General features: G+C 43.0%; 1 long non-coding RNA gene across 1 annotated transcript in view; it reads right to left on the bottom strand.

The window, feature by feature from the left end:
• Window positions 1-2313: 2313 nt before the first annotated feature.
• LOC142830774 (uncharacterized) overlaps window positions 2314-25270 on the bottom strand; it is a 33815-nt gene continuing 10858 nt past the window's right edge. Inside the window, exon 2 of the long non-coding RNA XR_012906244.2 lies at window positions 2314-2684. This is a non-coding gene — a long non-coding RNA (uncharacterized LOC142830774). The remainder of the gene's footprint in view (window positions 2685-25270) is intronic.

Below are 25270 nucleotides of genomic sequence, written 5' to 3'. Positions count from 1 at the left end.
AACACTATTCAACTCCGTCTTTAAGATATTTCATCGCCTTACTGGCACTGCCCATGATTATAGGTTTGACCTCTACTGCCTGGTTGAGTGCTGCAGAAGTAGGTGTTTGGCATGGTCTACGGTGTTTCCCTATCTGTGTGTACCTCAGACGGCCAGCCCCGATATATCTTTGGGCATTTGCCACCAACTCCTCGATCTTTGCCTGCAGGGCCAGTAAACCCTCCTCTAGGTACTTACTTCCGCCATGCCACTCAGGATCTCATGTTAGCTTACTCATCACTGCCGAAATGCGATAGAGCTACACTCCATCAATGGTCAGGATCATTCAGCGAGGGGCTGTTATGCACACAGACGGATATGTAGAGGGGCAGGATGGAGTGATCTGTCTGGGTAGTCAAACACCAGTAGGTACCATTTATTTGGACCAGCTCGATGTTTTTGTTTGTCTGAGACAACCACATCAAACCTAGGCAGATTCGTCATGATGTTAAATGGGCAAGTACATACAATTTCCTTATCAAAGTGGGTGCAACAATCCCTGGGTATAGGAAGGCTCCCACACCTTCAGAATAAGCGATGCCCTCGATCTATCTATATGCTCCTGCTTTGGTACAGGCAGGGAGGTTACCATTCTGATCTGATCTGAGGGAGGAATCCCCAGAGGAGCCAAAAACAAAAGGTTATACTATGCCCTGTCCAGGTGGGCCTTTGGGTCCTCATGGATTCTCTACTTCCCCACTCCCATGGGTAGGCATAGGGGAGATGGGGACTCACCACCATAAGGGCTAGATGGTCAAAGCTATCTTATTCTTCAATACTGGCCTTCTAATTTCTTTAATTTAGTTCCATTAATTAGCAATCCAATTAGTCTCTGGTCCAAATATCTGGAAGTGGACACAGAGCTGGACAGATCCTTCAAACTATTTAGGATCACTTGATTAGCTTGGCTGGTGTCTAGGCCTTTACAGGCACTGGATATTACTGCATCTATCAGCCTGGATTCTCATACAATTTCTGGGCTATGACATAAGTGTTGCTGACAGAGTTTCCAGGCCCAAACCAATCTGCGATGGTATCTACTAAGCCCCGTCGTTGCCTAATCAGGCACTTGCCAATTTGATTAGCCAGTCTAGCACACAGCTAGTCTATACCAGTGTGGAACATCACCAAGGTAAGGACCAGTGACAGTTGTCCTGGTTCTGAGATGGGTCTGTTCAGGGCATGATGCACAATTGGGAGGCTCTATTTTGTCCTTAAGGACCTGATTAATAATATCCAAATGAGGGCAAGTTAGCAATGGCCATTGTTTAACAAATGACAGCCATGCCTCAGGGGTTACCTTTGTCTGGGCTTTAAGTGGTAAGCCCCAGTGGGAGTCAGTAGGTCCAACTTCAGTGGCCTGATGTTAGTGTTTAGCTTCTTTCCCACAATATTCCATACAAACTTTAACTCAGAGGACTGTGTATTCTTTGTCCTCGTAGTGTTCATGTTGTTACAATAAACAAAACAATTATGTGTGAATGAGGGGAGGCCCAAGGCCATGTATTCCCCATTGCTATTAGCGTGCATTTGTTCTATGTATGTGACTTGAAGGAGGTTACGTTGACTAGAGTCACTGTTTCTTTTATAGGACCAAGCATGGTTCACAGATGTTTAATTGTGAATAGGAACCCATGCAATTCCATAATTCTTGAGGCTTTTTAAGGCATCAGGCACCAATGAGTAGCAGGTCAAGTAGCTGTTAATGCAATGGTGAGGTTACTAGTTTCCTCATTGTTGTGGGCATTTTTACTTAAATATGCTGATGTCTCACTTGCCCGTGTTGTTTCTTATAGATTTCTTATTATCTCTGGCCTAACCACTTTTATGGTTGGTGTGCAAATTTGCAGAAGCTAAATATTTCATTTGTGTAGCCATTAAAGCAAAACCAATCTGGTGGGGGAGAGGGCTGGTACCCCACTCCCAGTCCTTCTGTTCACGTGATGCACTCCTTGCTTCTTTCCAGTTCCTTTTTTTTTTGTTCACCTGTGGAGACATTAACATTCTCCTAGCCTAAACAATTACCAAACTATTATCCTTTCACTGAATTTTAAAGTTGCCAATTGATTGGGCCCAATTATTAATTTTGATGGTTTAAATTAATGCTTCTGCTTTACTCAAATTATCCTTTCATTAAAACAATATCCTACACACAACACTATTTGCAATACGTATTACAATTAAGACACACAAGACAAACTTGGACAGAACACAAACTTATTTTGTCATGACACAGAACCATGGTTTTTTGTTGTTGTTGTTGTTGTTTGTTGGTTTTCTTCAGCTGGCACCAGCGCTTTCTGATGATCTGAAAGACAAAAAAACATTTCTACCCCCGTCGGGGTGGCCCATTATAACTTAAAATACTGCCTAAGATCTGTTAGGGGAACCGGTTACAGCTAGTTCCTTACCACTTCCATGGGCGAGTGAGCTATAACTTTACGAGAACAAGGGCGCTTCATCGGTACTTGTGACCTTCCACTCCCTCGAATTACCTCTAGAGTTGCTAGCCCTCCACCACAGTGGCATGCCTCAGTTTCCCTCTTGTACTACAGATCAGGCTTAATGTGTGAAGCTATAATGCTTCTCCTTAGCACAAGGTGTTGGTCAGTTATTGTTCCAGCAAGCAAAAAGCTTTTCTTTTCCTGAAAAGAATCATATACAGTGTTACTTATTAAGACTATAGTAATAATAATATTGACATTAAATTTTGTTAAATGGGTGCTTATAAATATTTTTTTTGTATTTGGACAATTTACTTGAGGGGACAGGTGTTTTATATTCCTTTGAAATAGCCAGGCAGCCTGTATTCACATATAATGTTGGATTTGAAAGCAAGTCAAAAGTGTTATCAACTCAGCCTTGAACAGAGACACAGTGAAGTTTCAGGGCTTGGATTCTTAAAACAAAGATTTGTTTTCTTAAAGAGTAAATTTAACCTTAAGGATTGAATGTATAGATTTCATTCTTTTATACAGTTAACCAGTTAAGTGTAAATAGAATTCCTTATTTTCCTTTTGCAGATTTAACAAAAGTGTCTGTAGCCAAATAGTTAAATTTGATTGTTTCTTTGCCTGGATTATTGAAAAAGGCTGCAAGAAACAAGGAGTCACTTTTTAAAGCAGGTTTCCCTTCATATATTACAACAATCGCTTATTTCCTTCTACACTCCCACAGAGTCCATTTTTCACCTTCACATACCCTCAAATCATTTGCTTTGTCCTTCCAAAGAAAACGTTTCTCATTCCTATTAATTTAACTTTCCAGTGACTGTATTCCTACTTTCCTTATTCCTTCCACTATGCCCATAGGGCTCCAAACCTTTTGCCTTCCCCTTTCACATGCTTTTTCCTTCTTATGATCTGTCCTGATTCCTGCTAAATGACCTTTTTTTCAATGACACAGGTTTGTCCAGTATTAATTTGGTAAGGAGGATGGGCTTTCCCATTAGCCCCCACACCTCCTAATTCTTTTCAATAGGTAAATCCAAATGTGTATTACTGCAGTCAGCTATTACTAATTTTAAACTTCTCAGTATAGGATTTTCATAACATCCATGCTGCAGCAGTTGATCTATGCTGCTGACTCTGGGGTGGATCACTCGACCATGCTCTGTAAGGAGATTTATGTTGCAGAATGTGTCTCCTTGTTAGGGCAGATTTAGCTTCTAGTGATTACATCTTCAAATTCAATTCCCACTAGTTGGCTTTTAGGGTGGCTTTTAGGTTACGTCCTCCCACGCCCTCAAGCTAATTATAACAGTGTGTGAGGGAAAGGTTTTAACTGTTTATTTTTTTTCTGGACGGCCCCCACTTGTGCGTTGTGAAACATCCTTGGGTAGCCTGCGATTCCAGCCAGAGAGGCTGTAGTTATCTATTCGCTAACAAGGGCTTGAGAATCTCCTGAAGTTGCTTGGCAGCACTTTCCTACTCCTGCGTTATGTTCTGTATATATGTTTCCAACCAAAATGCCTAGGGCCAATATGGCTTGATGGTCGGCAGGCATTCCTTCCTTGAGAATTTGGAGGAATACTTCCCACAAGCTGTTAAGTCTCTTCCAAAACTCAGTGTTTTGCTTTGGATCGGACAGATTTGTAACTAGAGCCCGTTCTTCTAAAGGGAAGATCTGATACCTTTCAATTATCTTCTGTGCCTCCTCTCTATCTTCAGTAATGTGTGGTAAGGGCCATATAGGGCTGGGCATAGAGAGGAGTAGAGGGGGTAATGTTGGGCCAAATTCCCCCCTAAGCTTGGGAGAGGCAGTGCAATTGCGTGTAAGTTACATTTCTCACTGCAGGGCGGATTTTTGCTTTTCTGAGCTTCAATCTCATCCCTCAGGGCTTTAATTTCTTTCTCTGTCAATCTGTCAAATTCTTACAGGTCCTTGGACCATGATGCACGTACATGTAGTACGCAGGGGTGCCTTTTGGTGGTGAGGGGGTATGCTTAGACTGATCCCCATCCATTTTAGTCATTCAGGGGAGTATCCTGTCCACTCCCCGTCTGTTCAGTGGCTTATAGGAAACTAAATCTACACACTCCAAAGAAGGGGTCTGCTGGGTCTAGAGTGTCAGACTTTATCAGCAGCTCATGAAATAAGGGGAGTCGTCACTCCCTCACATATCTGCTCGGTCTCGAGGTTCGGCTGACCCCCCCTTGCGTTCAGAACTCCCTCGTGGGAGAGCCCTGGTGCGGCTGGAATCAGCTTACTTTTCAGAGACCTGGGCAGCAGCATTCACACTCCACTTATTATATTCACACTCAGCATGCTTTTCACACAGAAATTTTCCCACTTTTAGATGCATCTCTCATTATGGACCTCATCCATATTTGGGGTGGCAAACAACACGTTTCCCCCCAGAACCACAGCAGTTCCCAGCACTGCATAAACCTAGGTGCCTTATGTCCGGACGCAATACAACCTTCTTCCCGTACCCGGGGCGGCACCACCAATACCACTGCAATTCCCAGCACTGCATAAACTTAGGCCTACTCGGGGATAACAAAACAACCTCCCCGGAACCGTTTTGCGTCTGACCTTGTTGCAGATTCAAGAAGTTCGGATGGCGTGAGCCCACAAGAAGCAGACGACCCTTCAGGCAGTCCTCCTCCACACCCCAGTAGAGATTTCAAAAGGTCTCTTACCTCTCGTTTGGTGCCATGAGGGTGAAGGGGGATGGTCTGCAGCCGCTGTCGCTGTCTTCAATCGAGCGTTGCCATCCGAGTCGCGGCACCAAATTGTGGAAGAAAACATTGTCCTCACTCTGAGTTTGTAAGCAACAAGTAGCCAGAGGCAGTTTTATTACGAGCTGCAGCAAGGGAAAAACTGGTTCGGACAGGGGGGAAGCCCCTCCCCCCTGAGGCAGATCTTCGAATACAAGCAATTATGAAGCAGTTTATATACTGTCTATTAGATATAATAACAATAACAATTAGTCTCCTTCCCATTACAAACACCAAGGGCTAACAGTTATTTAGTTCCACCCAGATGCTCCTTATCTCAAGGTCCCTGCCAGAGTCAGCATTCTATCCTTATCTCTGTATGGAGGCGAGAGGCAAAGGCAGCATCTAATTACAGATCTCGCGTTGTCAGGCCACAGACTTAGCCTTACTCTTGCTCTCTTGTTAACAAGACCAAGATGGCTGCACACAAATTCCCTTATTCCCTTTTCCTTCCTCCACACCTGCATAAGACTGATGAATTATAGGGACTGATTCCTGCCCAGAGCCATCAAGTAGGATTGCAAAGCTAGTGGCTGTGGGAATACCCTTAGTTGTCTTCATTATACTTTTTGAGCATCAGTAAGGAGCTACAAACAGAAAACTCCTCTGCCAATAGGTACTGGAGCTGACTATGCTGGAGAAATCCTCTTAGGTCTGTAGCAAAAATTGTGGACCGTGTGCTCTATGCATGTCAGAGCCTGTGATGACCCAGATGAGTTCAACTTCCTCTCTGTACACCATGATTGATACTTGCTGAGAGGCAGTATATGCAAGTCAGTGCCAGGTGCCAGTGATTTCATAAGGTTAGGAATATGACTAGTCCAGTTTATTGACATCACATAAGATGCCTCACTTTATTGGCATCACATAAGAATGGCCATACTGGGTCAGACCAAAGGTCCATCTAGCCAGTATCCTGTCTGCCGACAGTGTCCAATACCAGATGCCCCAGAGGTAATCCTCATGTGATCCGTCCCCTGTCACCCATTTACTGAGAGAGAGAGGCTAGGGACATCCCTGTGGAGAAAGAAAGGTTTCCTATAACACTTATCTACACAGGTCCTCTATGGTAGATGAAAATGTCCACAATGTCCTGTTTCCTGAGAGCTTAGAAACAAGTCAGTGCTTCCTGTGTACATGTAACTTAAACTGTGTCATCCATAACCTTGTCCTGTGAGCATTTCCTACTTGCATTGATTAGGCTATAAGCTCTTTAAGGCAAGAACAGCTCTCTTCGTTTTGTATGCATGCATGTATGCACCCATGTGGTATTACCTTAATATCAATAAGCCATATGAGGGGGAATTTGGGGTGCTGAAGGAAGGCAGGATCAGGTGTCTGGTATAGAACACTTTGTGATTCTATGCAGTGAATTCATACTCTGATACAGTGTCACAGGTGTGCCTAATGCTTTGCAGACCAGACCACTAACAAACATAACCCCTTTGATCCAGCATCCCACAATTTTTTAACAACATAATGCAGTAAAGGATCTCTTTAAAATACATGGAAAGGCACAGGGAGGAAGGGGCAACTATAGCAAAAGCCTGATAGCTATAACTATTGCAAGTGTTCTATCACTTTTTAAAAATTAATGAGTTAGTGACAGTGTCTAGAAGGAGAGCAGGCGTGAAGGAAAGCCAGCCAAGAAACTACAGCTGCTATTGTACTGACTAATTATGTGCTCCTAGACCCTTCTGGAATTTCTCACAACTTTCAGTTAGCCTACCTGCCATCAGCATAGTTTGGGACCCCAAAATTCCAGCCCATTTTCCGTTTTCTTGTTTGGTGTTAAATGGACACAGACTTGTTAAAAACAATCAACACAGACTGGAACATCAGTGATAATGTGTTCAGACTCAATTAACCACAATGACATTCCCAAATTGGAAATGTGGGAGAGCAACGGCATTATTTCTGACTTTCCCTAGTGCGTCTTTGCTTCAGGCATTGGTGCACAAGCTTGCTAACAACATTTGTTTTGTTTATGAAGAGAAGCCTGTCAAATAAGTGTCCACCAAGACTGTATTGCTACAATGAATAAAAACTACAGACAGGGTTGCCAGGTGTCCAGTATTGGCCCGGACAGTCCGGTATTTGTGGTCGCTGTCCGGTAAAAAAACCAGAAAATACCCGACACATAAAATGTCCTGTATTTTCTGTTCTTCTCAGATGGAAGGCCGCTTGGGACATTCTCCCTCCCCCTGCTGCGTCTGACGGCAGGGGTGGAGAGAGCTGTGAGCGTGGGGATTTAAAGGCGCAGTGCCTCTTTCTTTTGTGCCCTTTGTTTGTTTGTTTTTGTTCAACAACTTTAGTCCCATGGTTGTTTTTTTTTTTTTGCTCAACCAATTTTCCCCCTGCCATGTTTGGTATTTTTTTTAAAGTATCTGGCAACCCTGCCTACAGATGTGTAGCCCAAGGTCCAGTGTGCTTCAACAGCAGCCCTGGGAACTAAAAGTTGTGGGCTACAAACTGTGGCATGTTGGGAGAACTTCCTGCTTCCTGCCAGGATGTACCCTCTGCCCTCAGCGGGATCTCAACAGGGACTGAGCTGGAAGCCGCACACGGGCTGCATGCAGAGAGGGGGAGGCTGCTGAACTGTGATCCTGTTCCTGGTGGTTTGGCTGAGTGAGTCTGGTCTGAGGTGCACACACTCTAATACACAAGGCAGAGCACACCAAGGAGCCTCAGGCCTAGTCTCCCACAATGGTGTAAGAAGTCACAAGGCTTCCCCTATGCTGAATAACTTCACACTGGGCTAGTGAACAGGTCGGGTTACAGATGCTTCCTAGCTTTCTTCTGCTTTAATTGCCCAAGCTCAAAGACTGACTAATATCTCAGAAATGCAGGGCCACTGATGGGAGGGCAAGGAAAGGGAGCAGTTTCCTGGGGCCTGGTGATTTAAAAGGTCTGGTGCTCTGACTGAGGCAGCAGCCAAAATCCTAGGCCCTTTTAAATTGCAACTGGACCCTCTCCTAGTGCAGTCCCAGTGGTGCAAAGGGCTGGCTGGTGAAATCGCCGCACAGTCTGTGTGGTGCTGAGGGCTGGCTTCTAGGGGCCCAGAGCTGAATTCTCCCCCACCATTGTCCTGGGCCTGCAGTTGCCAGCCCTGCAGAAATGTGATATTTCATAGTATTTTTAATGAGTATGTTGTACCATATAGAAAGATTCTGCTACCTTGGAAGGTAAATATAAAGCTCATTTTCCTGCTGGGTGATGCTGCTGGTGGGGGAGTTACTTGGTTACTGTTGGTACCACTCCAAGCGAGTTGCAGAGCCAAGTGGCAGCTTCTACAGCAGCCAGGCACTTACCCTGCTCCCTGGCACCACATGTCATGCCATGTGGAGAGGAGGAGATGGGGGGAGTGCAGGGTGGCCAGGACTGGGGGTGAAAACAAGTCACATGGGGCAGCATGTACAGGGTGTATGTGCATAGGGCCCCTAAATCCTAAGGACAGCCCTGCAAACAACTGAATATTGGCCATCAGGTCAGGCCATAGGAGCAACATTAAGAACTCCTTGGACATTCTGTTTGAATATGCCATTCTTAGCTCTGCTTTGGGTTAGTGAAGAATGATCTTTTGTAATGAGTCTGTTTGTAATGGCACATTTTCACAGTTACATGGAGCTAAAAATGGCTTGAACATGTTATTCAGAACATTTAATACTGAAACACAAATGAACTAGGGAGAATGATTTTTTTTTTCTAGCTGCTACCCACATTATAGGACAAGCTCACCCTCTGACTCCAACTACCCACCATGTTCCATGCCCAACCATTTCTGACTTGTCAAATCTCTTCATCTTTGGCCATCTTTCGCCACAGGAGACTGGATGGGTACCCTTTGAGAGTCCTCTGTTCTAACTATTACCTCCTTCCCTCGCACTCAACTACAGGGATTGTTTCTGGTCAGTATAATCTGCTGCCTTGACAAGCACTGCTCACAGTCTTTGCAGTACTTCCAGCTAAGGGGACTTCGGTATCAGGCAGAGGAACAGAACCTGTATCTCTTGTGGCAGATGATACACCAATAACTGAGCATGTGACTATCCAATAGATATTTTGATTAGACAAAAGACTGAAGAGTCCCATAATCAAAAATTGGCTAACGTGATTTGCATGTGGACAATGTACAAAGTGTTTGTACATGGTGTAGCTTGTCGTATTTTGTGCTCTCTATCAAAATCTAGTGAGGCAGCAGTAAACGTCCATATTCTTGCTAACAGTGGCTTCAAAGAGAGATTACGAAAATCTCATGTTTTACTATGGTCTCTGATATTAAAGAAAAAATGCAGGGCAAAGTACAGCCAAAATAAAATGACAGATTTCCCTCTAAAACTACTGAAATTCTTCTGAGTGGGTGAAATTTGGCAAAAGATTGTCAGGTTCCTCCACTGAAGCTTTCGTTGGTGAAATCTGTTAGCTGTTTGGGAGGAAAACATCCCCTGGATTGACTAAAGTGTCTTCAACAAAAGTGGCTGTGTGGACAGCACTATGTCTGCAGGGGACACTTTCCTGCTGGCATAGTTACCACTGCTTGTTAAGGGTCATTTAATTATGCTGGCAGGAGAGCTCTTTCCTGCTGGAATAGAGTGGCTGTACAGGAGCTGTGCTGCTGTGAGGTCTGTAGTGTAGACATAGCCTGAATTTGATTGCCCTGGGCATAGGTTTTGGTCATTAACTTTGGCCATGGAGGAGCTGAATCTGTCACCCCTACTACCAATGAAAATCTCTTACTAGATGCATTGAATTACTCTCATAGTGTTGTTCAAGATGAGCAAGTGCTGCAGATTTGGGCTGTGTATCCTTAACTCATCTGATCTCTTTAAAATCTTGCACTTTCACCTTTTCTAGCTAATGGGAAACTATCTAAATAACGAATCTGGGAATGCTTGTTGAACTACTGTCACAGATGGCAAGTTATCGAAATAATGAACCTGCTCAATGTAAAAATGTGTTTGTGGTTTTACAGGCCAACAGAGCGCAACGTCCTAATAAATTACCGGTAATACTTTGCCTGGAAGTGAGAGCAGAGTAATTCAAAACCCTTAGCAAAAGGAGAAAGATAATTTCAGTGTCAATTTTTGCCATAAAGAAGCCACAGCAATGTCATTTCATGTAAATCGTCTGGACTAGCATTGCTCATAATATCAAGTATTAGGACAGCTCTATAAAGTTATTAGCTGAACTGTCATTAGAGTACGAAAGAAATGAAATGTGAATTCTTCTGGCTTTCTCTTTATCATAGTCCACGTTGATGAGTTCTCATCATTTCTTCAAACTATTTCTAAATAAGAATAGAAGTACAGAAAAAAGTGGTCTGTGGTGCAAAGCTCAAAAGGGTAAATAAACTTAGAATGTAACTTCAATCATTTTAATAGATGCTTGAGGCCAGAAGGGATAATTATACTCATCTAGTCCAGTGTTTCCCAAAATGGTCCATGAAACCCCTTTGAGAAAGCTGATAACTGGCTGAGCTAGTTTGTTTATTTTCAGTTCCTATTGGCTCCTTTTCACTGTTTGCAGCCAAGGGGAGCCATGGGAAGTGTCAGCTCAGACCATGCTGCTTCTCACAGCTCACCTTGGCTGCAAACAGCTAAACGGCGCCAATATGAGCCATGCGCTCTGTGGCTGCTGCACCAGTAAATAAACTGGCAAAGCCAGCTAAACGATTTCTCAACGTGATTTTATGAACCACTTTGAGAAACACTGATCTAGTCTGACTGCCTGTATAACAAAGGCCATAAGAATGACTTTTAGGGAAGTCCTAGAGTCTCCTCTGAAGTTCTCAATATGACTTGTATTCATTAATCCCACAAGACCCCTGGAGGTAGAAGGGCATGTATCATTACCCATAAGAACATAAAAACAACTATAATGGGTCAGACCATAGGTCCATCTAGCCAGAATCCTGTCTGCCAACAGTGGCCAATACCAGATGCTCCAGAGGGAGTGAACAGAACAGGAAATCTTCAAACAATCCTTCTCCTGTAACCCATTCCCAGACTCTGACAGAAGCTAGGGACACCATTCCTAATTATCCTGGCTAATTGCCATTGATGGACCTAACCTCTATGAATGTATCTAGTTCTTTCTTGAACCCTATTAAAGTCTTGGTCTTCACAATGTCCTCTGGCAAGGAGTTCCACAAGCACTGTGTGAAGAAAAACTTCATTTTGTTTGTTTTAAACCTGCTACCTATTAATTGTGTTTGGTGACCCCTTTTTCTTATGTTATGGGAACAAGTAAATACTTGTTCAGTATTTCCACACCAGTTATAGACCTCTATCATATTCCCCCTTATCAGTGTTCTCTCTAAACTGCATGGTAGCAGAGATTCACAGGTGCTTAATCAGTCCTACCCAGTCAGTCAGCAGCCCTGAGCCTCTGAGTGGCGGAGGCTGATTAATCACCTGTGGAGCTCTGCTGCTGCACAGCTTAGAGGGAACATTGCCCTTAGTCTCCTCTTTTCTAAGATGGAAAGTCCCAGTGTTTTTAATCTCTCTTCATATGGGACCTGTTCCAAACTAAGGATGTTAAATATTGTGTAATTGACTAATCAAATAGTCAATGCATTTTCGCAGTGAGTATTCGATTAGTCAATGGGGCACCACTGCCCTTTTGAAATGCTTCTGCAGCATTTCAAAGGGGCAGCACCACACAGAGCCCAGGATCAGCTGGGGACCCAGCTGATCCCGGGTTCCATGTGGCACTTCAAAGGGGCAGCGCCGCACAGCTGATCCCAGGCTCCATGCTGCATTGCTCCTTTGAAATGCCATCCAGTGTTTCAAAGGGGCAGTGCAGCACAGAGCCCGGGTTTCTCCCCCACCCCCAAATCTGATAGAAGCAGCAAAGGGTGGTTAGCAACTAGTCAACTATCCGATAAGCATTTGCTTATCAGATAGTCGACTAGTGCTTAACATCCTTATTCCAAACCCCTAATCAGTTTTTGCCCTTTTCTGAACCTTTTCCAATGCCAATATATCTTTTCTTTTCCCTTTTTTCTTGAGATGAGCAACCACATCTGTATGCATATTACCCCATTTTACAAATGAAGAAACTCGTATGTTCAGATTTTTCTTATTCTCCCAAACTTTCAGGAGAAACCAATGACAATCACTGCATATGCAGTGTTGTGCAGCATCCTCCTGTATGGTGCAACACTCCTAAGGGTGGGGGGCTTAAGGGCAGTGGGAGCCAGGAAACCAATAGCAACAAACTTCATAAAGTAGATTTTCTATCAAGGTGGCACATGCCATGTAGTGGGATGGGATGGGGGAGGTGATACTGCAGAGTTAATAAGCTACCTTACAGATGCCCCAATATTCATGGGTACAGAGGACTAAACTTACTATTGATTTATCCCAGGGTGACAGAACCAATTTAATGCCCACTAATAATGGATTCTAAAAAAGATCACAAAGATCTCTTGTGTCTTACAATAATTTATTGTATTAAAATAGAGAAAGAGGGCTAAGTACAGCCAAAAATAAAATGACAATTCCCTCTTAAATTTTTATGAAGAAAGCCTAAATGAGCACATTCCATTCCTTCAGCAAGCAGCAAGGGTTATTCAGTATCAAAGATGAGCTCTGGTTTGGGAAGGAAATCAGTAAATCTTCAGAAAGAAGTAGAGATAGCTGTGTGTTATATCCAGTTAATAAGGAACCCCGTTAAGCACAAGACCAAGCTGCAGAGCTCAGTGGGGTGCTTTTTGCTGTTGCTTTCAGCATGTTCATAGCTTTTGCTTACTATTCAAGCTGACATTCATGTAATTTGGCTTGCAGTCTAGCCATGCCTCCTGTCCAGGAAAAACTGCCTCCTTTGCTTATTCTGTGATAGAGAACCTACTGGTAGGACCTAGAAATTCTGTTCCCCAATTGCCAACCAAATAAGTCAATGCAGTCATAGAAAACATCCCCAGCATCAACCCCAACAGAGCCATATGTTTCCTATGGAGGCAAACAAATCACAAAGTCTTCAATCCAGTAGCATTTTGGTATGACTGGTTTTCACTGCTGATTTTCAAGGTAACAGTGAAGTAAAAATTCAGGGTAGATTTGATAATGATACTGATAATGTCAAATAAACAAGTTGTTACAGGCAGTCCCCGGGTTACGTACAAGATAGGGACTATAGGTTTGTTCTTAAGTTGAATTTGTATGTAAGTCAGAACTGGTGCATATTGTAGGGGAAACTCTAGCCAAACATTTCTCCAGAGCTCAGTTTTATTCTCCGACACCTCACTTCCCTCAGTCCTTTATTCTCAAGCTGAGGTGTCTGCTGAGAAAAGCCGCTCTGCGTCTCCCTGGTCTGCTGGGGTGGGGGGGCGCTAGCTTCACGTCTCCCTGGTCTGCTGGGGGGAAGCAGCTAGTGCAGGGTTGCCTCACCCCGTTTTTAAGTAGGGATCTGATGTAAGTCAGATCCATGTAACCCGGGGACTGCCTGTATAACCAAATGATCAGAAATGCCATACTCTCACATTTGCCTTTTTTTCCTGTTAAAGTCAAACATAATATAATCTAGAAATTGTTCTTTTATTTTAACTCATATTCAAGTTCAGTTTGCTCATGAGATGGTAGATTTCAGGATCCTGACCAAAGGAAGAAAAGAGAGTAGTAAAATACACACCTTGGACTTCAAAAAAGCAGATTCTGACTCCCTCCGAGATCTGATGGGCAGAATCCCCTGGGATGTTAACATGAAGGGGAAAGGAGTCCAGGACAGCTGGCAGTATTTTAAAGAAGCCTTATTGAAGGCACAGAAAGAAACCATCCTGACGCGTAGCAAAAGAGGCAAACATGGTAGGAGACCGAACTGGCTTACAGGGGAAATCCTTGGTGAACTTAAGCACAAAAAGGAAGCTTACAAAGAGTGGAAACTTGGATAAATGACCAGGGAGGAGTTTAAAGGTATAGCTCGAGAATGCCGGGGGGTTATCAGAAAGGCGAAAGCGCAAATGGAATTGCGACTGGCTAAGGATGTGAAGGATAAAAAGAAAGGTTTCTACAGGCATGTTAACAAGAAGAAGGTGATCAGAGAGGGTGTGCAGCCCCTAATGGATGAAGGAGGTAACCTAGTGACAGATGATGTGGGGAAAGCTGAAGTACTCAATGCTTTCTTTGCCTCTGTCTTCACGGACAAGGTCGGCTCCTGAACTTCTGCGCTAAGTGACGCAAGATGGGATGAAGATGGACAGCCCATGGTGGGTAAAGAACAGGTTAGGAACTATTTAGAAAAGCTAAACGTACATAAATCCATGGGTCCGGACTTAGTGCATCCGAGGGTACTGAGGGAGTTGGCAAATGTCATTGTGGAGCCTTTGGCTATTATCTTTGAAAAGTCGTGGAGATCGGGAGAAATCCCGGATGACTGGAAAAAGGCAAATGTAGTGCCCATCTTCAAAAAAGGGAAGAAGGATGATCCAGGGAACTATAGGCCAGTCAGTCTTACCTCGGTTCCTGGAAAAATCATGGAAGGGATCCTTCAGGAATCCATATTGAGGCACTTGGATGAGAGGAAAGTGATTAGGAATAGTCAGCATGGATTCACAAAGGGCAAGTCGTGCCTGACCAATCTGATTAGCTTCTATGATGAGGTAACTGGCTCGGTGGACATGGGGAAGTCAGTGGATGTTATATACCTTGACTTTAGCAAGGCTTTTGATACGGTCTTCCACAATATTCTTGCCAGCAAGTTAAGGGATTGTGGATTGGATAAATGGACGATAAGATGGATAGAAAGATGGCTAGAAGGCCGGGCCCAGCGGGTAATGATCAATGGCTCGATGTCAGGATGGCGGTCAGTTTCTAGCGGAGTGCCCCAAGGTTCGGTTCTAGGACCAGTTTTGTTCAATATCTTTATTAATGATCTGGATGAGGGGATGGATTGCACCCTCAGCAAGTTTGCGGATGACACTAAGCTGGGGGGAAAGGTAGATATGCTTAAGGGTAGAGATAGGGTACAGAATGACTTAGGCAAATTGGAGGATTGGGCCACAAGAAATCTGATGAGGTTCAACAAGGACAAGTGTAGAGTCCTTCACTTGGGACGGAAGAATCCCAAGCATAGTTACAAGCTGGGGACCAACCGGTTAAGTAGTAGTTCTGCAGAAAAGGACCTGGGGGTTACAGTGGATGAGAAGCTAGATATGAGTCAACAGTGTGCCCTTGTAGCCAAGAAGGCTAATGGTATATTAGGTTGCATTAAGAGGAGCATTGCCAGCAGATCCAGAGATGTCATCATTCCCCTTTATTCAGCTTTGGTGAGGCCGCATCTGGAGTATTGTGTCCAGTTCTGGGCCCCCCACTACAAAAAGGATGTGGACGCATTGGAGAGGGTCCAGTGGAGGGCAACCAAAATGATTAGGGGGCTGGAGCATATGACTTATGAGGAGAGGCTGAGGGACTTGGGTCTGTTTAGTCTGCAGAAGCGAAGAGTGAGGGAAGGATTTGATAGCAGCCTTCAACTTCCTGAAGGGAGGTTCCAAAGAGGATGGAGAGAGGCTGTTCTCAGTAGTGACAGATGGCAGAACAAGGAGCAATGGTCTCAAGTTGTGGTGGGAGAGGTCCAGGTTGGATATTAGGAAAAACTATTTCACTAGGAGGGTGGTGAAGCACTGGAATGGGTTACCTAGGGAAGTAGTGGAGTCTCCATCCCTAGAGGTGTTTAAGTCTTGGCTTGACAAAGCCCTGGCCGGGTTGATTTAGTTGGAATTGGTCCTGCCTAGAGCAGGGGGCTGGACTTGATAACCTTCTGAGGTCTCTTCCAGTTCTATGATTCTATGAAAAACTCAGGGAAAGAACTGTGAAAAATACAGTAACAGTGTGATTGTGATACATAGAAATCAGTGGGTTTTTTTGTGTGTGGGTTTTGGGTTGTGGTGTGTTTTTTTTTGTGGGGGGGAGGATAGGGTCACTAAAAAGTGTTATGCCTGTTCAGTTATGTATGCATCTGCTCTCCATCCATTGTTAGCCATGAATTCACAGATTAAATTACACACATTTACTTCAGGTCAGTTTGATTTGTGAACAGTTATGATGTGACTTTTTTCTTTTTTTGAGAAGCAGGTGTTACTAAGTCAGGGATGGGCAAACACCAGTTCCTCAGGATTAGGCGTCTGCCACTGCTATATTTATATGCATCTCCATAGGTATGGGGGATTGCAGCTCCCATTGGCCAGAGATTGCTGTTCCTAGCCAATGGGAGCTGTAGGAAGCAGTGCCCATGCTGCTTCCTGCAGTTCCCATTGGCCAGGAATGGTGATCTGCAGCTAGCAGGAGCTGCAATCACTCATTTTAAGAGCCTGCTAGTCTTTTTGTCTTTGCTGAATATTTCTCTGAGAGCAACATGGCCCAGTCCTCTCACAGAACCCCATGCTTCCTTCTCCACGTACATGAGAGAAACCATCAACCATGTGAATTCTGCCTAGACCGCATACCACCTTGACCAAGACCCTGTGGAAGCTTCTGTGTGATTCATGTTCCACAGAGATGAAGGGTGATGGTTGGGGGAGCTTGCTGGACAACTCTGCCTTCTCCTTTACTAACTTTGAAAAGCCTGTGCTGATGAAAACAGCCCGAGACCATATTATTTTGGCCTGTTTCTTGTTGTATACTATGGTATCCTCCATTGGGGGGATACTTTCTGGAAGCATGAAGCTGCTGCTATGCTCTTTTGGGTCTTGCACAATCTGGTGGGACCAATGAGGATTACCTTGGCTCCAGGCTCCTCTGAGCTCCACAGGCAAGGGAATAGGACCGTGGCTTCCAAGGAACATTGCACCCCATTAATAGTAGAATTTGTAGGAAACTTCAGTATTTGAAACTTGTAATTAGTGAATAGTGTGGATTTCAGGTTAGAGCCCTATATAAATATTTTGATTTATAAGACAGCAGTGCTAATTCATAGACTGCAAATCCAAACAGCACTATTGTGATCATCTCTAGTCTGACTTCCAGTAAAACACGGGCCATAGAACTTCCCCAAAAATAGTTGCTAAAGCAGATGATTTAGAAAAAGAAATCCTGTATTGATTTTAAAACTTGCTTGTGCAGAATCAACTTCAGAGATAAAGGGAATGTTTTGGGAGCTGCTGGATTCCTTTTGTTCCTATAGTTAATTATCTGTTTAAGTTACATTTTGTTTCTAGTTTGAATTTGTTTAGCTTTAACTTCCATCTATTTGGATTGTGTTATAACTTTCTCTGCTATAGTGAAGAGCCTTTTATCTAATATTTGTTATAGACTGTCACCCTCTTAACCTTCTCTTTGTTAAGCTAAATGGATGGAGCTCCATGAGTTTCACCATAAAGCATGTTTTCTAATTCTTTAATCATGGCTCTTCTCTGAACCCTTTCCAATTCATTCACATCCTTCTTGAATTGTGGACACAGTATTCCAGCAGTGGTTGCATTTGTGTCAAACACCAAGGTAAAATGACTGCTCCTTTTTTCTTTGAGATTCCCCTGTTTATACATCCAAGGATTACATGAGACCTCTTAGATGTAGAGGTAAGAGATTGAAGCCTGGGACCTCCATGAGATGCTTCCAGTTCCCTGCATAGGACCAGTTAGACAGGCAGAACTGCAAGGTATCAGTGAATGGATGAGATGATTGTGTAGCGATGAAGGGCTTAAATTTATTTGGAACTGGGGAAATTTTTGGGAAAGGGGGAGCTTACACAGGAAGGATGGGCTCCACCTAAACCAAGATGGAACCAGATTGCTGGCACTTAAAATTAAAAAGGTCATAGGGCAGTTTTTAAACTAAGACCTTGGGAAAAAGCCAACAGGTGCGAAAGAGCACGTTTCAGAAGAGACATCCCTAAGAGGAGGATCTGTTAATGTCCTCGTAAGGAGGAGAGGATGGAAAATTATAAAATACTGGCAGGATCTGATCAGAAACAGTCAAATGAAAAAAGAGTCCCATTCAAATACACCATGTAATGGCCGACAGCTAAAAAAGAACAAGTTTTAAAAGTGCTTATATACCAATGTTGGAAGTCTAAATAATAAGATAGTGAACTTAGAGTGCCTCATATTAAATAAGGATATTGATGTAATAGATATCACAGAAACTTGGTGAAAAAGGAATAATATCAGGGTATAAAATATATCAGAGGGACAGGACAGGTTGTGCTGGTAGAAGAGTGGCAATTTATATGAAAGAAAGTGTAGAATCAAATGAGGTAAAAATCTGAAATGAGCCAAACCGTATCAAAGGATCTCCGTGGACAGCAATTCTATGCTCTAAAAAAAAATATAGCAGTAGGGATATATTACCCATCACCTGACGAGGATGGTGATAGTGACTGTGAAATGCAGAGGAAGGTTGGAGAGGCCATTAAAATAAAAATTTAATAATGGGGAATTTCAACTGGCCCCATATTGGCTGAGTATATGTTACCTCAAGGGATGGGATTCAGAGCTGAAGTTTCTTGAGACATAAAATGACTGTTTTTGTCATAGCAGCTGATCCTGGAACCCACAAGAGGAGAGGCAATTCTTGATTTAGTCCTAAGTGGAGCACAGGATCTGGTCCAAGAGGAACCAGGTGTAGTGCTTGATAAAGTAACCATACTATAATTAAATTTAACATCCCTGTGAAAGGAAAAACACCACTGCAGCCCAACACTGTGGCACTTAATTTCTGAAAGGGGAACTACACAAAAATGAAGTGGTTAAGCAGAAATAAAAAGTGAAATCCCTTCAAGCTGCATAAAAACTTAAAAAAAGCCATAATAAAGGCTCAACTTCAATGTATACTACAAAATAAAAAAAGAAAAAAGAAAAATTTAAAAATGTCGCTGTAACTAAGCAACAAAGTAAAAGAAGCAGTGAGAGGCAAAAAGACATTGTTAGAAAGAAGTGGAAGTTAAGTCTCAGTGAGGAAAATAGAAATGAGCATGAATGTCCTCTTTGTTGTTTTCCACTAGCTCAATTTTTGTGTCATCTGCAAACTTTATCAATGATTTTCTTTCTTCCAGGTCATTGATAAGCATATAAAATAGTGGAGGGTACAGAATCAATCCATGTGGAATGCGTCTGCTCAGTGATGGACTCCCCTTTTGCAGTTACATATTGAGACATTAATTAACCAATTTTCAATCCATTTAATGTGTGCCATGTTGATTTTATATTGCTCTAACTCTGCCACAAGTATTGTCACTTGGCTAAGAGTCTGTTTCCACTCAAGTTGGTGTTAAACTTCCTATTGCCTTTAAGTGGTGCAGGATAAGGGCCTAGATGCATTATGGGAATTTTTTTATCTGCTTTCTTAAGAATAAGACATAGATAATTGACATTTAACACAAGTTTGTGGCAGGTTAATTGTGTGTTTGGAAGGGAAAGGTGGTGGGGGAGAGGGAGAGAAGACAGAGGGTAAGATGGTCAGGGAGAAGGCACCAGCAGCTTTACCCTTTTGTTGTGGCTGGTGCTTATGTAGCCCAAGGTCCAGTGTGCATCAGGAGCAGCTCATGGAACTACAAGATGTGGACTTGGTAACTAATTGACCATTCATTATCAGTGGTAAATAGGTCAATGGAGGGATGATAGGAGTTACTATAGAGAACTTTCTGGGTGTCTGGCTGGTGAGTCTTGCCCACATGCTCAGGGTTTAGCTGATCGCCATATTTGGGGTCGGGAAGGAATTTTCCTCCAGGGTAGATTGGCAGAGGCCCTGGAGGTTTTTCGTCTTCCTCTGTAGCATGGGGTACAGATCACAGCTAGAGGATTCTCTGCATCTTGGGGTTTTCAAAGTATTTGAAGGCTTCAATATCTGAGATATAGGTGAGAGGATTATTCTAGGAGGAGGTGGGTGAGATTCTGTGGCCTGCATTGTGCAGGGGGTCAGACTAGATGATCATAATGGTCCCTTCTGACCTTAAGTCTATGAGTCTATGAGACTACATACTGTGGCATGTTGGGAGAAATTCCTGCTTCCAGCCAAGATGTACCCTCTGCCCCCCAGCAGAGTCTCAGCACTAATTGAGCTGGGAGCACTTAGGCTGCAAGCAGAGGAAAGGCTGCTGAACTGTAATCCAATCCTATGTTCTTTCCATGTAGGACCAAAAAGGACTTATAGAGCACCCTCAGAAGTGTTTAAGTGACACAAAGAGAAAACATGGGTTTGTTTGTTCTGGGGCTTAGTTGTTGTGGGAATTAGAGCATGTTTGCAAAGGGGATTATGTTATACAATGTACCCTCTATCCGCTCTCCTCTCCCCTGCCCAGCAGGGTCTGAGCAGGGACTGAGTATGGTTGCCAGGTGTCCAGTTTTGAACTGGACAGTCCAGTATTTGAGCTCTCTGTTCGGGAAACAAATTGAAAAAAATATAAATGAGAAAATATAACTGTCCGGTATTTTCTAAATAAGATGTAATGTAGATTGTTATGCAGTGTTGTCTTCAAGTCGTCATTGTCAAGTCCAAGTCGAGTCTCAAGTCACTAAAGTCACTTTCGTGTCAAGTCCCAAGTGGAGTCTCAAGTCTTAATTTTAAAAAAGTCAAATCACTTTTGTACAAGCCATCAATATCGGCATTTTCGGACAATTTTTTCACCAAGTCGATTTAACAAAATTAGCAAGTCTCAAGTCGACTCTCAAGTCACAAACAATGAACCTGAGTCAAGTCTCAAGTCGAGTCACCTAGGCGACTTAAGTCAAACTCAAGTTCAAGTCGTGGGACTCGAGTCAACAACTCTGTTGTGATGTAATGTCAAGGGTGTCTGGTATTTTTGTTGAAACCATCTAGCAACCCCAAGGCTGAGCTAGGATCATGTAGTCTGCAAGCAGAGGAGAAACTGCTGAACTGCAATCGTATTGTATGTACCTTACAGAATAAAGTCTGTTCCTGCTGTTTTGTCTCAGTGAGTCTGGTCTGAGGTGCTCACACACTTTGACACACAACACAGAGCATACACAGGAGCCTCAAGCCTAGTCCCCTCAAGCTGTGTAAAAAGTCACAAGGCTATGTTGAATAACCTCATACTGGGCTAGTGAAAAGGAGGGGCTACACTTAGATAATCAAGCTGGGAAGTACAGGCTTTGTATTATGTTAGTGCTGCTGCTAGCATTAGCCACACCAAATGGGATGGGGCATAAGGAAGGCAGGACGATGACTAAGCCCCTACCACACTTGGATCAACCCAGTGCAGTGGTCCCCAATGTTTTGGGATTGCCAGGTGCCTGGGGGCGGGGCCGCTCATGCGCCGTGCGTACGGGGGCAGGGCCGCTCACGCGCTGCGCGTACGGGGGCAGGGCTGCTCATGGGCTACGGGCCTGTGGTCGGGGCCAAGCATGCGCCGCGCACCCGGGGCCAGCACTGGTATGCGCCGCGACCCTGGGGCCACCCATGCGCCCAGGGCTGGCACCTGCCGCACGCCTGGGGGCGGGGCCAGCCCAGATTGCTCCGCGGGCGCACATAAATGTTCCAGTGGGCACCATGACGCCCGTGGGCACCGCATTGGAGACCACTGACCTAGTGTGTGTGTGTGTCTGGAAGTGAATGGGAGAAAAAGCTCAGTCCCTATTGTGCAAAATGGTAGCCATATGTCTGCTGCCTTCTAGCTCCTGTTTGAGTCAGCAGGAATTCCACTGTGGAGTCCCATTTCTCTGCAGCCCCTCTGTGTACCTCACGAGTTCAGCCTATGGCATAAAAGCAAAATTGGATCCTAAAGATTTTATAACTGTGAGCATACTGAGGAGTTTGTATTGCCCTGCTGTAAGATGACAGTACAAAATCCCTCCATATAAATGTGCATGGAGCATATTTTAAATGGCATATTATTTTCCCAAAAAAATAGAATAATTCCCCCAGGGCTTTTCTGCTCTGTTACTTACTTAAATATTTATATATGTTTAACTGTTGAATAATTTATTTACCCCTGTGGACATTAAATATTGGCATGTGACTTGAAAATCTTTATAAAATATACTTGGAAAACAATTACTGCATATACACATTTGCTATTTAAAAATATATAATACAGTACTGCAGAAGATTAGAAAGATTCAGAATACAGAAACATTATTTATATATATAGTGACTAAAGTATGCTTGGCACTTTACAGGACATTGAAAAATATAATTAATGCTCAGACTTTATACAAAAATACTTGCTTTTTAATGCAAACAGATTATTGGATGATACAAGCACAAGCCATAAGAAAGTCAGTAAACTTCTGTTTTGTTCAGTCATAATTTTAAAATACTTAAAAAAATCAATAGACAAACAATAACTATCAATAGTTAATTCTGATTCAAATTTATCTCTGCAAGCCAGAAATCCTTGAAATGGTAGCTTATAAAATGGTTGACACAACTTCTTCAGCAAAAATTACAGTGTTCACTTAATCTGAGAGTTTCCGCTCTTGGTTTTGGTCCATAAACACTTGCCTCTTGTTACAAAGTTGGAGATAGTTCCTGGAAATCCATCTGACTAGTTTAACTTAAAATAATATCAGAAGGAGGCATAAGATTGATAGAAATTCTTCCACTATGCCACTGGGCTGTATTATTTCTTTTTTTGTCACCATGCAAAGCAAACTGACAATGGTAATGCCCCATTTGCCTGTAGGACGCTCCTACATGAAGAGACACTGCATGCCCAGAACTATTTTGTAAAGGTATGTCAATCTATCACTTTAGTTTGACAAAGATCTGGATTACAAACTGCGATGTCTGCTTATAAGAACCCAGATCTCTGTCTGTTTTCATTAGGTTTTTCCTCTAAACTGAAAAATCATTATAAAAAGTGTTGTTAGAATATTTCAGACAAATTAGATGGGGAAGATGTTACCTTTTCATGTATTTTGTTTTTTTGTTTTGCTTTTATGTCAAATATGCCTGAAGATGTAACAAGTGAGTAATTTTGCAATCCCAGCATTAATGTTTAATGAGTCCTAGCATTTAATAACTATTGTACTATAATCCCCGTGAAACTGGGAACAAAATAAGCAGGTACCATGGAACAAACTACGGGTCCCTAGACAGCTGAGCATGGATTCATTAAGTATTTGTTTGCTTGTATGGTCTATACTTGAAAGAAGGGCACCAGCCTTTTACAACTGCTGATGTGTTAGGCTAACTTTAAACAAAGTGGTGACGGGAAAAATGGGAGCTCTTGTCTAATATAAATGGTCTGTCATATTTCCAATATAAAAAAGTAAGGTAGAAGATAAGGTAAGATGAAGAGTAATGCACTGAAATTTCAGTTCACAATGCAAGGGTTCACAATAAGATAGAACTTTTTCTGAATGATGAAGACTATAGCCATGTGGGCACAACAGTGTGGAAGGCTGATTTTCATATTTGACTATAAATATAGACATGCAATATATACAGCAGTGACAGAATGGGCAAAAGAGATGGAGGAGGTGGTGCTTTACAGCAAAAGAATGTACAATGTCAGCAAGACGCAATTTGACAGTGAAACATGCCTTGTCAAAGTTCTGTAGGTAAGGATATTAGAAATGAAAAAACAATAGAGAAGTTAGTGTGTATCTGCTGTGGAGCGCAGAGGCCAGCAGGAAGTGAAAAAGAAATGTAAGCATGAGTTGATGTAGATAACTATGTAAAGGAAGTGATAGAAACTTATTACTTGGGACACTTTAAAATGAACCTGACAAAGCACTAGCAAATATAACCTGGGAGAGAACTTAGCCCCTAGCGGGTGCCAGCAATTTATTTATCTGCACCTGTGCAGGTACGGCCACTTGAAGCTCTCATTGGGTGTGGATCACCGTTCCTGGCCAATGAGAGCTACAGAAAGTAGTGTTCTGGTCCACGCTGCTTCCCCCAGCTTCTATTGGACAGGGAAAAAAATCTTCGGTGAAAAGGAGTACAGTAAAACTCCAATAGTCCGGCATCCAATAGTCAGGCACTCCTGATAGTCCGGCATCAAAATGGCAAGAGCCTAGTGAGTGAGCTTCGGCAAAAAATGAGTCACAAGGTAACAGCGGCAGCAGCTGAACTGAGCAAAAAGGGTAAAAAAGGCTTAAAAAAACGAAAACATACAGTATACAGTACAGTATGTACAATAAAAAGGGTTAAGAACACTTTATATACAGTCTATAATGTATACAGTATATATATAACCTGCTTATAGTACCTCCTGATAGTCCGGCATATTTGATAATCCGGCACCACCTAAATCCCATAGGTTCCGGATTATCGGAAGTCTACTGTATTAGGCAGCCATACCAGGTAAATAAAGTGCCGACTGCCCACCAGATGCTAACCCTGGTTAACTGCATCTGAACAATGGGCTGGTTATTGCCCATCACTAAATGATCCCAAAGGCCTTTTCCATATTTAACTTCTAGGGGACAAGTAGGAATCATTCCTCTTTAGGGCTTTTTTACATAGAAAGGGAGAGGGTCTGTCTGATTCCATGGCACCATCTCCCCCTAACAGAGGGTCTGCAAGTGTTGGTGAGGAAACAAAGGATCAGAAGAGGCTGACTTGGACATAATGTTCCTTCCTCTTACTCCCACAGTTCTATGGAGAATCCATGCAAATGGTACTATAGAGAAATCTGCCGTTGGGAATGTATCCTTGGAGATCCCAATAACTTAGGGGTTGGATAACTTGCTTCTTCAACCAACCCTTCCTCCATCAATGGATCAGTTTGGAAGAAACTCTACCATGTTTTCTTTCTCAGACAGTACAGTCCTAAACTATTACTTTATTATTCTCAGACGTACAATTTATTTTTAACAAAGCTACTGCAGATCTTCATTTGTCTTTGCAAACATATTATCCCAATTAAAACCTGATTAGTCTAATTCCACTTTTCAGCAAAGCTTCTATAGTAGAATGTAATAATCAGAAGAGTAACATTTCCTACAGGAAATAATTGCCCCCTGCTGGCAGGAGGCTTCCTTGCAGCTTGCTCCTTGCTGATCAGATATTTGGCAGCTGTCAGAGAAAGCAAAGAGTAATTTCTTCAGGTGGCTGCAGTCAACAACAGGCACTCCCCTCTGCTTGTCTTGTGTCTCTCCTCCAACTGGT

This window comes from Pelodiscus sinensis, chromosome 10 (assembly GCF_052426305.1).
Source record: "Pelodiscus sinensis isolate ZL-2025 chromosome 10, ASM5242630v1, whole genome shotgun sequence".
Taxonomy (NCBI): domain Eukaryota; kingdom Metazoa; phylum Chordata; order Testudines; family Trionychidae; genus Pelodiscus; species Pelodiscus sinensis.
Note: the sequence above shows the minus strand (reverse complement) of the source record. Positions and strands in the feature narration are given on the sequence as shown.